The 16,207-nt window shown below is 43.7% G+C and overlaps 1 protein-coding gene across 2 annotated transcripts in view; it reads right to left on the reverse strand.

Moving 5' to 3' along the window:
- CYSLTR2 (cysteinyl leukotriene receptor 2) overlaps positions 1-16,207 on the reverse strand; it is a 134,694-nt gene that overhangs the window by 40,389 nt on the left and 78,098 nt on the right. The window contains exon 1 of one of the 2 annotated variants that reach the window (XM_074387706.1): positions 3,278-3,389. The exons of the other annotated variant lie outside the window; for it this stretch is intronic. The gene's annotated coding sequence lies outside the window, so the exon portion shown is untranslated. Of the gene's footprint in view, positions 1-3,277; positions 3,390-16,207 lie in introns of those variants that run through there. 2 annotated transcript variants of the gene reach the window in all.

Consider the following 16,207-nt stretch of genomic DNA (forward strand, 5'->3'; position numbering starts at 1 on the left):
CAATATATTGTATATTTTCAAATAGCTAGATAAGCAAATTGTGAATATTTTCAAAAATAAATGCCAAATGTTTAAGGTAGTGAATATGCTAAATACCCTAATTATATATTGTATACCTATATCAAAATATCACACTGTACCCCATAAATGTACAATTATTACTGGCCAATTAAAAATTATAATTTTTTAATTTAAAAATTTAAAAAATCTTTAAAGAATAAACTTAGAAATTTGCCTAAGAAAGTGAAAGACTTGTATGCTGAAAAGCACAAAACATTGCTGAAAGAAATTAAAGATATACAAACAAAACAAAACAAAGAATACATGAATAAATAGAGAGACAGGCTATATTCATGGATTGGAAGACTTAATATCACTAATACTCCCCCAAACTGCTCTTTAACCAATAAAATATTCTTTAGCTTGCTTCCGCATTCACCCCATAAAAGGCTTCCACTTGACTCCTTTGGTACTACCCAATTAATAAATTGCTGTCTGCTCCAATAAAGTCTTTAAAATCTTGGTGTGCTGCAGTTTATATTTTAGCAGAGGGAAATGGAAAGTTGTTGTTTAAAGGAAACTGTTTTGTAAGATTAAATAAGTTCTGGAGATGGATGTTGGTGATGGTTGTAAAATAATGTAAATGTATTTCATGCCACTGAACTGTACACTTTAAAAAGCAGTTAAAATGATAAAATTTAGGTCATATATATTTTACCCCAATTTTTAGAGATAAATAGTTTTCAAAAATTCACTAAAAGTCTTAAGAAAAAGAGGGCCAGGCATAGCCTGTAATCCCAGCACTTTGGGAGGCTGAGGTGGTTGGATCACCTGAGGTCAGGAGTTTGAGAACAGGCTGACCAAGATGGTAAAACCTCATCTCTACTAAAAATACAAAATTAGCTGGGCAAGGTGGCAGATGCCTGTAATCACAGCTACTTGGGAGGCTGAGGCAGGAGAATTGCTAGACCCGGGAGGCAGAGGTCGCAGTGAGCCGAGATCGTGCTACTGCATTTTAGCCTGGGGGACAGAGTGACTATCTCAAAAAAAAAAGAAAGAAAAGAAAAGAAAAAGGAAAAAGAATGCTACAGTAACACCCTAATTGTTTTCCTGTTTCTACTCTCACCGCTCTGCTGCGCTACAGTGATGCTTTTAAAGAGTAAGTCATATCATTCATTCCCTTGATTTAAAACTCTACAGTGACTTCCCAAAATTCTCAAAATAAAAATCTCTTTTCCTTAAAGAGTAATAAATAACTTTTAGAAACTTTGATGAGTTAATCAGATAAACAAATGGATAGTATTCATGGCAGGTAAAAAAGAGCATACACATTATTCAAAATAAAAATCTTTACCATGATCTGCAAAAGCCCAACCTGATCGGCCCCTCTTGTGTATGTATACCACTTTTTCCCTAGCCACATGGCCTTCCCTGCTGCTGGTCCAAATCCCTGTGCTGAGATGCCATTGCCCTGTCTTCCTCACTCCACTTAACTCTCTACTTAAGGGCCACTACATCCCACAAGACTTCACTGGCCTCCCTTTCTAAAATAATTATCCATACATATACTCCTCCTAACTCTGCTGTAGTCTGTTTTGTAGAGCTTATCACTAGCACTACTCATTTTTCTGAGATTGAGTCCCGTTCTGTTGCCCAGGCTGGAGTACAGTGGCACAATCTCAGCTCACGGCAACCTCCACCTCCCAGGTTCCAGCAATTCTCCTGCCTCAGCCTTCTGAGCAGCTGGGACTACAGGCACCCACCACCACACCCAGCTAAACTTGGTATTTTTAGTAGAAACAGGGTTTCACCATATTGGCCAGGCTGGTCTCAAACTCCTGACCTTGTAATCCACCCACCTCACCCTTCCAAAGTGCTAGGATTACAGGCCTGAGCCACTGTGCCTGGCCCACCGTCACTACTTTTTTATAACATTAAATATTCATTTCTAAATTGTTAGATCCCCATACTATATATTTGTACTCACTTCTCAGACTCCTTTGTGTTTGAGGTCTGGGGTGGAATGTGGCCACCTCAGAAGAGCTGGCAAAGCCTGCAGCTGTCCTTGTCCTCTTCCCACTCCCAACTCCCTCCCATGTATGAGCTCCACACTTTGGCATGGGGAATTCTAGCCCTCATGTCCTTGTTCCCAGTGCCTGAAAGCAGCTGCTTTTGGCCACCTGTAGGACACAGGGCTACACAAACTGTATGCTCTGATGCAAGTAGGGGAAAGCTCGTAGCATTTGAGGACACTTGGCTGGGGAATTCCCAAGTATCCAGAGCACAGTACAGACAAGGAAGTGTCCCTTAGCCCCACAGACTCCCAGCCCCCTCAGGTCAAGAAAGGGGTTGGATGAGGATCAGGGAGGACTCTAATCTGTGTCTGGTCCTCATTCAGCCCTCTCCTGTCCCAAGGGGCTGGTTCTCTCTGGTCAAAGAATGGCACCAGGACAGTGTGTTCTTAGGCCCACGTCTAGGAGTAGTTTGGTCTTCATGATCCAACCCTAGATTCCCTTTCAGGTTCTATTCTGATTGGTTGCCTTCCCACTTTCTTCCCATGCTCCAGTCAAACTGAACTATTTGCTTATCTCTAAAAATAAAAAGCACTATTTTAGGGCCTGAGAGCAGCACAAAATGGTAAATAAGGGGACTGGCTGTATTGGAAAGAAATTAGCAAATGCTTTCCTGAAAATAAACAAGGCAGGCTTGGTTTTTTTTGCTTGTTTGTGGTTTGTTCACTGGAACTGGAACCGACCTAAACAAACCGGGAGTCCAGTCCCTTCATGAGACCCATGAAGAAACAGAAGCACAGACTTGTTGAGCAGCATGGTCATGGTACACAGCTAGTCAGTGTCACAATAGGTCTGGAACCCAGAGCAGGGTCTGGAGAGCTCCCTAACCATCTCCAACACAGCCCTACATACGCTATTCTCCTTGTGCCTTCTGCTGCCCCATGGCCATGGGAAAGACAGGCCCTAGCTCTTGCTATCCCCTCACCCAAGGTCTCCTTCAACCCTGAAAACCACCGATTCTAGCGCCATTCCCCATCCCTTCCAAGACCGATGCTAGCCTGGTGCCAAGAGCCAAACCTCACCCTATCTATAGCTCCCACAAGTGCCCCAAATCTTGAAACTTGGGGGAAATAAAAAGTAGGTCTTCCTGGAAAGCTCCAAACTGCTGCTGCTGTGTCAATAAAAAGGAAGAGGCCCTGGAGCTATTTCCTGCATGTCCCAGGGTTCTCCAGCAATGACTATCACCAGGACGATGTAGATCTTACCTTTGTGCTCCAGAACTGGGGGTGAGGGTGAGTGGTTTTCTGTGCAGCTTCTTCATGCAGCTGTGGAGAGGGGCTGGGACCAAGGTTGCTCCTCTGAAGACAAGGTTCTTCCTGGGCCTGGGATTCTATTTCTAATATTTTATTTATCTCAATTAGAACTCACAGAACTCACAGTCTACAAATATTATATTACCGTTCTTATCTTTAGAGGGCAAAAAGCTTGAAACAACATTTAATTCTATAAGCAATCACCATAGATATTCATTCTCCTCCAATAAAAGCCCAATTGACTGGCACGGTGGCTCACACCTGTAATTCCAGCATTTTGGGAGGCCGAGGTGGGCGGATCATGAGGTCAGGAGATTGAGACCCACCTAGCCAATATGGTGAAACTTCATATCTACTAAAAATACAAAAATTAGCCAGGCATGGTGGTGCGTGCCTGTAGTCTCAGCTACTTGGGAGACTGAGGCAGGAGAATCACTTGAACCTGGAAGGTGGAGGTTGCAGTGAGCCAAGATCACGCCACTGCACTCCAGCCTGGGCAACTGAGTGAGACTGTTTCAAAAAAAAAAAAAGAAAGAAAAAAAAGGTTAATTGACTAATGTTCATCTCATTAAAACAAATAAAATGGGCTGGATGCAGTGGCTCACTCCTATAACCCCAGCACTTTGGGAAGCTCAGGCAGGAAGTGACTCCAGGAGTTTGAGAGCAGCCTGAGCAACACAGTAAGACTCCATCTCTGAAAAGAAAAAAAACCTTAGCCAGGCATGGTGGCATGTGCCTGTGGCCTCTACTACTCAGGAAGCTGAAGTGTGAGAATTGCTTGAGCTGGAGAGGTTGTGGCTGCAGTGAGCTGGGATCACACCATTTCACTCTAGCCTAGGTGTCAGAGAAAGACTGCCTCAGAAAAAAAAATTAAATTAAAAAATTTAGAATAAAGTGAAAAAAGTCAACCCTACACTCCCAGAGCTAAATTTTGAATATCAGGTTTTCAAGGAGCAGAATATGTTTCAAGAATATTAGAAAGATAATGAGGGAAATACTTTCTCCCCACCCCCTGCTTCTGAATATGTAAACCTCAGAGAAAGGAGAAACCTATTCAAGACTTTCTTTTATTTTTAGGACAGCCTGGGATCTCTAAGCACTTTATAGGCAGTAACTTTGCTGAAGAGTGCCCATTAGACACTCTCACTTTGTACAATTTAGACAGATGATATAAGGAGATGCAATGTCATTTTAACCAGATTTGTCAGGATAGAGCATGAAATCATTCATTTACAGCAGATGGGGAAGGGTCTATGACTTTAAAAGAAAGATAATCCTAAGGAGCAGAGAAAGGAATAAACACATTATCCAATGTACTGTTCTTGATGATTTAAAGGAAAACATGGCAGTATGTTTAATGTATAGAGCACACGGAGAACTTCTCTGGAACTCTCAAAGGCCTGTAGAAGTAATCAAGAGAAGAGCATCAACTCCAGTTTTGTAGGAGATCTCCAAGTTTGTTCTCAGTTGACAAAGTGAGTTTAAGAGAAATAGGACCAATTTCTTGCTGATTACCCTAAAGTACCAGCCACAAGGCTTTTAGAGACATAAGCTTGAGTCTAGAGGGTATGTTCTTATAAACACAAACCTGTGATTTTCAAAAGATCAGAAACACTATTAAGTTGATAGGGCATCAGAGACAGTAGTTTGTTTTCATAGTGCAAGATTAAATACAAAGGAAGAAGTCAACGTGAATCATATTTCTATTTAGGTCATTAAGAAATGGGAAGAATGGAAACAAAATTTGAAAACTCATGGAATTTAGAAAGCAACCACCTTTATGTGCAGGAGGGCCTGTTCTGTGATAAGACAAACAGAGAAAAGGATTACCTAGTGTAGTGGGCTAAACATTGGCACCAAAGACATGCCCATATTCAAATCCTAGATTCTGTAAATGTGATCGAATGTGGCACAAATGGTGGCTAATTAAGGATCTTGAGGAGAGGAGTTTATTTTGTATTTTTTAGGTGGGTCCAAAATGCAATCACATGTATCCTTGTAAGAGGAATGACAAAGGAGTGTCAACAAACTCACATGGGGGAGAAGGCCATGTGAAGTGCTTAGAGTCATGCGGCTACAAGCCAAGGAGCACCTGGAGCCTCTAGAACTGGTGAAGCAGTGAAGGACCCCTAGAGCCTCCAAAGGGAACGTAGCCCTGCTGGCATCTTGATTTCTGATTTCTGCCCTAAAGAACTGTGAGAGAATGGATTTCTGTTGCTTTAATTTAAGCCATTAAGTTTGTAGTACTTTGTTATGGCAGCCCTAGGGAGCTCATCCATATCTACCTTCTCCAACCAAGGGAACCTAAAATTCAGGGAGAAAGTGATAAATTTGCCATAACACATGCAGTAGGCTTAACTAATTCATAATGACCTTGCATTCTTTTTAGTTTGTTTCAATTTTCAATCTCTCATATGTAATTCTTCCTTCAAAAAGAACAATTCAGCTTCCCAAGCAGTGTCAGCTCTCTGGAGAGGTGATGAGGCTGGACTGGGCATTAATGTCCACTCCAGTCAAATCAGAGTTGCAGGAGGAAGCAGTCAGAGAACTGTGCAGTGTGTGGGACACATGACACTCTCTCCCCAACCTCCCTGGTGTCCCCCTACACACACATGCATACACACTTACTCTTTATCAAGTTTTTTGTTTTTTTTTTTTTTTGAGATGAAGTCTCACTTTGTTGCCCCAAGCTGGAATGCAGTGGTGTGATCTCAGTTTACTATAACCTCTGCCTCCTCGGTTTAAGCAATTCTCCTACTTAACCCTCCTGAGTAGCAGGGATTACAGATGCCTGCCAACAAGCCGATCTATTTTTTGTATTTTTAGTAGAGACAGGGTTTCCCCGTGTTGGTCAGGCTTGTCTCGAACTCCTGACCTTGTGATCCACCCACCTCAGCCTCCCAAAGTACTGGGATTACAGGCATAAGCCACTATGCCAGGCCTATCAGATATTTATTTTAGTATGTTAAGCAAATTAGAAGATTGCCAAAGTAAGAATTCCAAAAGGGAGTTTTTCCTTGCATAATATTGTATGAGAATGAGAATCAGGAGATTCTGGTTTGGACCCTAAGAGACCCAGCCAATGGCCCTTGGGGAGGAGCAGGCCCATGTCCCATGGCATGACTTACATCATAGGGTTCAGGCAGAGCAGTCTTTCTGGAGAGCATTGAGTACTAAACTCTGACCTTTCTCTGTACTAAAAATTCTTTCCAAAAAGGCCTGGAGAGAGTCATATCTACAGACCATCAATCTTGCTAAACATGTCATTTTGACCCAATATATATGTGTTTTGCTCTCATAACCTGACTCTGACCAGCAAACTTCCTTCCTTTCACTTCATTCTTTTAGCTGACTCCAAGTTTTTATATAGAGCTTTTTTAACCAATTACAAATGAAAGAATCTTTGATTCCACCTATGACCTGTAAGCCCCCCCCCCCAATTCAAGACATCCCGCCTTTTGGGGCTGAACCAATGTATAACTTCCATGTATTGATTTACAGCTTTGCCTGTAGCTTCTGCTTCCTTGAAATGCTTAAAACAGAGTTACAGTGTGACTCCCTTGGAACCCATTACTCATGATTTCTTGGGTTTATGTTTTCCCTGGGCCGTGGTCACTCATCTTGACTCAGAATAAACCTATTTGAAATGTTTTGCAGTTTGGTTTTGCTGCTGATAGCAGAAACCTGGAGAAGGGAGCCAAAGCTATGTTTGCACTCTTCTCTCTGCTATCAGATCCTTCCCTTTCTTTCAGCCCACCTTTTCTCAGAAATTTTCAGGAAATTTCCTGCTACTCATGTAAGGCCTTTCTCATCCTGAGGGTACTAATTAGTCAAGTCACTTAAGGCAAATTAGTGATTAAGAACGTAGCATTCTGGAAAAAGACCAAAGAATTAGAACCTTCACAAAACTCATGATACAGAAGAGACTCTAAATTCACCAGCTTAGTTTAAAATCTGCAATGGCTTATCGTCCCCTTCTGCTTTCTTCTAAATCCTAGCAGTGGATCTGAGCACTGCTTGACTGGACCTTGAGGCTGGCTCCCTGCATTCTGTGGCTCAGTCTGGGCAGGCAAGTCTTTCTCCACTCCCGCTTCTGTGGCCCTCACTCCAGGCAATAGGTGGCCAAGCAAGAACATAGGGTGGAGATTTGAGAGATGATCTGGTCCTGTTTCAGCCTGGCTGGTATAGGGTCTTGGAAACACACCTCGGGCACTTCCAGGGGTGACTAGTTCCAGAACTCAAGGGATCTCTGGAGTAAACTTAATTTCTTCAGATGAAAATCAATCATAGTACCATCTCCCAAAAGACAAGCTTTTAGTGCATTCTCTGCCAGACAGTTTTCTGAGCAGTTGCTTGCTCAACTGATGCTTCATTTGACAAAAATTTACATCCTGCATTTTTCCCATTTACACTGTAACACAGCGTTTTACCATATCGGCATGAATGTTTTAATGACTGAATTATATTCCCATATTCCATCAACAGGATGCATCATAGTGGGGAGAATAAACTACATTCATTGTCATTTTTTTCCCCCATATGCATGCAGCTTTTCCCTAATCTAGGCTCTAGGTTAGTTTTACTAATAGAATGTAAAAAGGAGTTTGCAAGCAGTAAGTTTCACACAGCGGATGAGAGAAGAAGGACTTCTCGAGAAAAATGGCAAGTGAGCTATCAAAATATTCTCCACCTACCCTGAGTTGAGACTGAGTTAAAAGACAGAACTTTAATCACTGATGTAAATGACTCAAGGAGAGGGCCCTCCCTGATGACACACGTGGTGGCCAGACTCAGGGCCAGAGCACTACGGCACAGCTACAGCACCTGCCAGGGAGATCTGCCAAGCACTGGGCAGAGCACATGCAAGGCAGGAGCAGCAGCATCCCTGGCTGCACTTTGGGTGTGCTCAGTGCAGGCACATGCTCAGGCATCTAGCAGTGTGGGTGGTGGATGCAGTCGGGCTGCTGTCTTTCCTCTTTTCCCACCTGTGGACAGGAGATGACCCAGCTGGAACAGAAGACTCAAAATAATTTGAAAAATAGGCATGAGGAAGGTTGGGAACAAGAACAGAGGAGAGGAGATAGGTTGGGAAAAAAATGTCACCCCAGATGAAGACCTCCAAGCCAGATCATTTCATATGGTACCTTTACTGCCCAGGCTCATGGGCACACCAGGCAGGCTTAGTTTCCTTCCTCACCTCTCTCCTGCTCTACTCTCTATAGGGTGTGGTGAGGGCTCACCCCTAAAGCTCAGACTCCCGTTAACAGCCAGCTTTTGGCTGGATTTGGCACCAGTGGAAGGTGAGAAAGTGGAAGAAAAGGAGAAAAAAGCCAGGGCATTTCTCCCTTTATTAGTCCATTCTCACACTGCTGTAAAGAACTTCCTGAGATTGGGTAGGTTTAACTAACTTACAGTTCTGTAAGGTTGGGCATGTTTCAGGAAGCTGAAGTGTAGGCAGTTATCTTCTCCACACGGTGGCAGGAGAGAGAAGTGCCCAGCAAGGAGGGAAGAGCCTCTTATAAAACCATCAGCTCTTGTGAAAACTCACTATCACGAGAACAGCGTGGCGGAACCACGCCTGTGATTCAATTACCTCCACTTGGTCTCTACCTTGACATGTGGGGATTATAACTCAAGATGAGATTTAGGTGGGAACACAAAGCCTAACTATATCACTCCCCATCTGCTCTGCAGGTGGCATTTCTGATGGCACTGTGTCCTGTGTGGCCCCAGCTTCTGCTGTGTGGCCCTCAGGCTTAGAGAAAGCTGTCTCCTCCCTGTGTCTCCACAGCCCAGGCATGGTGATGGCTTCTCGCTGTGTTAACCTCCATGTTATCTCAGTCCACTGCTTGTCTCAGCTCTTCCATCACTTGAGTAAACCTTCCCTGTTTTAAACATTCAGAACAAATTCGCAGGTCCCTGTGACCTGAGGGGTGGGTTACTCTAGTGAGCTCCTAGCTCTATGAGGAGCACATATTCACTATGTTCAAATGCTCCAACAGCCGGGTCCTGGGCTTCATCCAGCTGCCAGTCCTATGCTAGGCACCTCACATGGATCTCATGTAGCCATTGCAATGACCCTTTGTGTTTGCTATTGTCCCATTTGACAATACCTAAATGATGAGGAACTTGCAGTTCCAAGATGCTAAATAACTATGTACCCTTTCTACCACCAGCCAATACTAGGGGTACCAACCATAGATTCCTTTGGCATTATAAATTTATCTCACTCATTCGGGAATTTCTACTTACTAGCAGAAACTATGGGCTCCTCTTGGCATTGACGAGCATTTACATGATGCTTTCATTAATTTGGCACCATTATTACCTCAGTTTCTCTGGCTTTTCTCCATTTAAGAGAGCTGAAGATAGGAGCAGCACGTGCCTCTTAAAGTGGGCATGTGCAATCGAATATGCACAAGCTGATGGTCCGAGAAAACAACACTATGAAATGTATTATGCATTTAAAAGAGTACTTTGCAGTGGCTTTAATAGCTGGAGACTCCAGAATTCCACAGAGCCCAGGAAATTGCATTATTTCATCCAGGTCATTAGGAAACAAGGGTTATTAGTCATGAATCCACTTAGGAACTGCCCAGACCAGACAATTCACTTTGCTTCTCACAGATGCTCCTCTAGATGACAGTCCCGGGTGCAGTTAGCACTGCCCTCTGCTCTAGTAGGGAGGGGCAGATGCTGTGGAAAACAGCCCTGCCTGGAGGCCAGCCTGAGCTCCCTCCTGGTGGGGTGCAGTGGCTGCTTTGGATAAATAAACAGATGGGAAACATGTGGCTGTAGAGAAGATATTCTGAAATCTGGATTTCCCACGTTCAGGGGATGTCAGTGTTTTTCAATTTCTTCTGCTGGTGCACATAAAAAAATTGTTCTGTTTTGAATGTGTTAAGTAATCAGGAGCCTAGAAGTATGAAACCCTGGGAAACCTAGCAGGGTATTTTAAAGAACTAGCTTGATATAAGCTGTTGCTTTCCTCTCTGTATAACATGGTAGAAAATAATAAATCAGCTTCTTGTGGGCCAGAACCAGAACACCTTAAGTATCGATAACCCCATTGTCTAAACTATGACTGCCACATAGTAAGTGCACAATAAACATTGGTTGTATGGATGAAGAAAGGAGAAGAATCAACCGGCCAACTTTAAGATATGAACTTGGTTTTACGCCTTCCTTCATTCTTCCCTCTAACCATTTGCTAACAAACCCTAAGCAGAAGTGTGCCAGTCCCTGCACTGGACAACAGGTAAATGATGACACCTGAGACGTGGCTCCTGCACTCCAGAGGATCACTACTGGTAGACAGAGGCAGGAAGCAAATGTTCCTGAGCACTTGTGCTGGCAAGGCATGCAGGAAGGAATGGTCAGCCCCAGGGCCCAACTACCACCTAACAGGTGCCTCTGAGTGAAGGCTGACCCTTCTTGGTCTTACAAGAAGGAAACCTTATTGTAATCCTTCTTAGGATTACAATAAGGTTTCCTTCTGTGGTTAGCCGCAACCTGGGACTAGGACTTACCAGGTGCCAGCAACAGTAGCTGCATTTCCATCCCACTCCTTTCTTGGTCCAGGGCACAACTAGCATCGCTGTCCTCACTGCCCTGGTCAGCTCTTGCCAAGGGAGAGCATATCAGAAAAGGCTTCTGGCCAGGTGCGGTGGCTCAAGCCTGTAATCCCAGCACTTTGGGAGGCTGAGGTGGGTGGATCACGAGGTCAAGAGATTGAGACCATCCTGGTCAACATGTTGAAACCCCGTCTCTACTAAAAATACAAAAATTAGCTGGGCATGGTGGCGTGCACCTGTAGTCCCAGCTACTCGGGAGGCTGAGGCAGGAGAATTGCCTGAACCCAGGAGGCGGCGGTTGCAGTGAGCCGAGATCAAGCCACTGCACTCTAGCCTGGGTAACAAGAGCAAAAACTCCATCTCAAAAAAAAAAAAAAAAAAAAGAAAAGAAAAGGTTTCTGAGGGGCAGTGGGTCAGGAACTGACTCTGGAAGAGAAGCAGGTGCTCCAGGTGAAGGGAGGGGCTTTGTGGCAGAGGGAGCCATGGAAAAAATGCCAGGGCACTCTGCAGAGGGCTACATGGGTGTGAGCCACAGGCCAACCTGGGCTCAAATTTGTCTTCATTTGCAGCTCTGTGTCCATATGTACATGACTTAACTTCTCTGCTGTAGACTGAATGTTTGTGTCTCCCAAGAATTCATCTGTTGAAATCCTCACCCCAAGGTGATGGTATTAGGAGGTGGGGCTTTAGGAGGTGATTAGGTTATGAGAGTAGAGCCCTTGTGAATGAGATTAGTGTCCTAATAAAAATGGCCCCAGAGAGCTCCCATGGGTTTTCAGACGTCTAGCCTCTAGCTCTGTGAGAAATAAATTTCTGCTGTTTCTATTCCACCCAGTCTATGTTACAGCAGCCCAAGCGGACTAACAGACGGTCTGAGCCCCTTTGCTCCCCATGAAGTGGTGGGCGAGTGCGCAGCAGGGCTGTTCTGAAGGCTGAGTTCCTGCACACGACATGCTTAGCACAGGACCTGCTAACACACACTAAATTCTGCTGTTTTGAGGGAGGATAAAAAATGAATTATAAATAGAGCCTCTCCTCCCAACAAATCTATAATCCCAAATATATATATACATGATTGTTCTCATTTTATATTTGAGAACACTGGGCTGGAACCCTCAATAAACTGCTTAAAATTACTTCGATTTCAAGAATATCTGGTTCCGGAGCCTGTGCTCTTATTCTTATCCTCACCCCCTTCTCACTTACTGGCACGTGGGGACAGGTGTAAGGCACTGCAATGGATATAAAGGCAATAAAACCTGCCTTAAAAAAATGGAGCCTGCTAGCAAGTCTAGTACTCCAGAGAAGGCATGGACACAAAAATCAGACTCTAGATAAAATGAAAATTTTGCAGAGGAAGCTGATGAGCTTAGACTCCTATAATGTTGATTATCTTATAGGCAGGAGTGATGGTCAATTGTATGTGTCACCTTGTCTAGGCCCAGTTGTTTGATCAAACACTGGTGTAGATGTTGCTATGAAGGTATTTTTAAGATGAAATTAATATTTAAATCAGTAGACTTTGAGTAAAGCAGATTAGACTTCATAATCCTTGATTAAGAGCAAAGACTGAGGTTCCCCAAAGTAGAAAAAATTCTCGAGACTTCAACATAGAAACCCTGCCTGACTTCCGAATCTGCTGTCTGCAGAATTTGGACTCAAGACTACAACATCAACTTGTCATCAAAGAAAATGACAAGACAAGTCTCCATCAGTTTTGGAGATTTATTTGCCGAAGTTAAGGATGTGCCTGGGAGATAAGTCCATGCCTTTCTCCTAAGATGATTTTGAGAGCACCAAATTTGAAGGGGAAGGGGCAATGGGTGGGGATCTTGAGAAGCACACTGTTTTCACATAAACAAAAGGGGCAGAGGAAAAATGTGGGGAATCTGCATTCTACATGCGTTAACACAGACAAAATGGGGTGGGGGAACAATTGGATGTGCACTTGGTCTGGCAGGCCGGGGTGACTACACCTGTAAAGATAAGCCATCAATTTGCATTGCCATGGTGAAGTCTTAACCGCTCACTAGGAATTTTCTTGCCAGCGAAATATGGGGCAGGTGGGTAGCTTTTCATCTGGTACCCATCTTATTTGGGAACCAAAAGGTGGAGGCAGGTTTGCATGACCCAATTCCCAGCTTGACTTTTCCCTTTGGCTAAATGAGTTTGGGGTCCCCAAATTTAATTTCCTTACATATACTCTTCCTGGGATTTCCAGCTTACCAGCCAGCCCTGTGTTTTTTTAACTTGCCAACCCCGGCTGCTTGAACAATTTATTAAACAGATAAGCCCCTGGGTGTGTGTGTGTGTGCGTGAGCTCACGTGTGTGCACGTGTGTATGTGTGCGTGCGCGTGTGTGTGTATGTGTGCGTGTGTGTCCTTTTGGTTTGGTTTCTCTGTAAAATGCTGACAAATACAGCATGGTTTGGGGAACATTTCAGAAAAAGGGTAGGGAGGGGGGCACAAAGGATAATTACCAAGTAAATAATCCAACTCTCTCACTTTGCAAGTTTCTAATTTGTGGCTTCCTCAGTCTCAGTTCCACATCGTATTAAAACAGACCTTCCTGAGAGTCCACAATTTCAAACAAATCTCTCAAGGAATTTGATTTACCGACAAGAGGAGGCAAAGCTAATTATTTACTATTTGGCACATAGCAGAAGCTATCTGACATTTTTAATGCATGCTTTACGCCCTGAATCCAACTACCTATCGCTTCCCTAGGGACTCTTAGCATCTGGCCTGCCATTCTAAACGTAGTAAGTGCTCAGTAAATGGTCAAATTGAATTGAGTCAAATATGTCGTTCTCAGATTGCTCCATTAGAATATGTCAGCCTCCACAAACGGCAGCATTCTAGGCAGACCCAAGGGGACGGGAGATCATTTAGAGAGCTCTTACCTCTTACTTCTGTTTTTCTTCCCCTCCACACACATTCCTAAATTTCTGCTCCCTGTTCTCTCTGTGCCCAAAATTTAGTCAACAATTCTCAAGAACCAGTTGAAGGTAGAGCCCTGTGTTGATCCCTGGTGGGGGGTGGGGGGGAAGAACAGAACTGCAGCTTCTTGGTTTCTTGGCCTCTAAGTCTAGTGGTCACTTTCTCACTTTCTCTAGCCACTTCGGCCATCTGTCCCCATGGGCACAGCCTGCCTGGACTGTCTTCACCAATAAACCAAAGCATCTCTAAAGTCTCTATTTCAAACATCCTGCTTATTCTGCTTATTCCTTTTTTTGTTGTTTGTTTGAGACATGGTCTCACTATGATGCTCAGGCTGGTCTTGATCTCCTGAGCTCAAGCATTCCTCCTGCCTCGGCCCCCTAAATGGCTGGGATTGTAGGCGTGAGCCACTCTACATAGCCAGTCCATCACATTCTTGGCCACCACCTCCTCACTTCCTGATTCACTCGCTCAATCCCCCCACCCAGCTACACTGCAAACAAACTCACAATGTCCTCCACTCCCCTGTACACACACCACGCCGTAGGAACAGCCACTCAGTTCTCTCTTCCCTCCTTACAGCCTGTGGTCTTTTAGCCACTTGAGTATAATCTGCCTCTTCTCTCCCTCCACTAGATTCACCTGGTAAAACTCCACCCCCAATTAAATTCAACTGTCTGCCTCCTTCATGCCTGCACTTCCGGGAAGGAAACCAGATGATGCCAATCAAGCAATCTTACTGCTTGGTTTTCTCTTTAAATTCATGACAGTTCCTAATGGACACTACATTTCCCTAGTAGTTCCGGTTCGCTCTCTTCGAGGAGACTATTTGCTTTCTCCTGAAAACCTTCTTTCGTTGCTTTTAGCTTGTGACTACATTTCACACTTCACTGAGAAAATAATTACAATCTGATGAGAACTACCTTATCTTCCCACCACCAAACTCCAGAAACCTGTGTCCAGACCCATGTATTTTGTCCTCTCACTTGATACAGAGGAAGGAAGACCCTGATCCTCTGCAAGGCTAGCCCTTATCCTAGTGCTCTCCATCCAACAAGCTCTCCCTACTCAACATCTTGCTGCCACAGCTCAATTTCTTCCTTGCTGCCTCATTCCCATCAACATACCCCCATGTGTCCTATTTAAATACATTCCTTGACTCCATGCTCCTCTCTAGCTGTCTCTCAATTTCTCTGTTTTCCTCTAGAGAAGAAAAGTCATCTGTCTTTCCCCTTCTACTCCCTACTGTCCATTCTCTATACAACTCCCTCCCACCAGGCTTTGTCCTCATCAGTCCACTGAATGACTCATAGCAAGATCATCAATGGCAGCGGTTTTGTCAAATCTAGTGGTCAATTCTCTGTCTACATCCTGCTTGCCCTTAGCAGCACTAGACATTGACCACTGTCTCCTCTGGGAAACACATTCTACTAGATTTCATGACGCCACAATATCCTGGAGGTCATCCTACTTGAGTCGTTACACACTTCTTTTTCTATTTTACTTTTTTATTATGGAACATTCTTGATGTATATAAAAGCATTCAGAAAAGTATAATGAATTCCCACCTTCCCGTGACCTAGCTTCAGCTCATTAACAATTTTTTTTCTCTAGCCCTTACCTACTTTCCCTCCCAAATTATTTGTAAGTCCAAGACATATTTCATCTATAAGCATTTCCGTATGTATCTCTAAATAAGGACTCAATGATAAGAGATGTAAGCACACTATCATTATCACATCTGAAAAAAAAATCTTTAATATCATCAAATACCAGTGGCTACTTCCTCCTAGCCTTCTTTGCTGGCTCTCTCTTCTATCTGTCTTCTAAATGTTGGAGCCTCAGGCTCAGTCCTTTGTTTTTTTTTTATCTTTTTATGCTCTTTCTCTAGGCGACCTCATCCATCATAGCACTTTAAATGCAACATGTATGCTGATGAGTCCCCTGAGTTACAGTTTTCTCTGATTGGTGGCTTCTCTCAAATTTCTAATGAGAATATCAATTTCAATATGGCAAAATAAAACCCCTGATTTTTTTTCCATACACCTCTATTGCAAAACCTGCTCAAATCCCAATCTTACCCATCATAGTAAATGGCACCATCATTTACTTTTTGCTTATGCAAAAATCTGGCAGTTACCCTTGACCCCTTGGTTTCACTTCTAACTTACATGGTAGGGACTACAGTTTGTCTCCAATGTTTATTGCCATCTTCTCCCACCATAAGATCATTTTATTGGGCACGAGTTTTCCCACAGCAAAGACTACATTTCTCAGCCTCCCTTGCAGCTATATGTGTCCTTCTGGCTTAGTTGGCCAACTGGATGTAAACAGAAATGTCAAGGGACCACTTTTTGTCTCTTCTTCA

This window comes from Saimiri boliviensis, chromosome 16, assembly GCF_048565385.1.
Source record: "Saimiri boliviensis isolate mSaiBol1 chromosome 16, mSaiBol1.pri, whole genome shotgun sequence".
In the NCBI taxonomy this organism is placed as follows: domain Eukaryota; kingdom Metazoa; phylum Chordata; class Mammalia; order Primates; family Cebidae; genus Saimiri; species Saimiri boliviensis.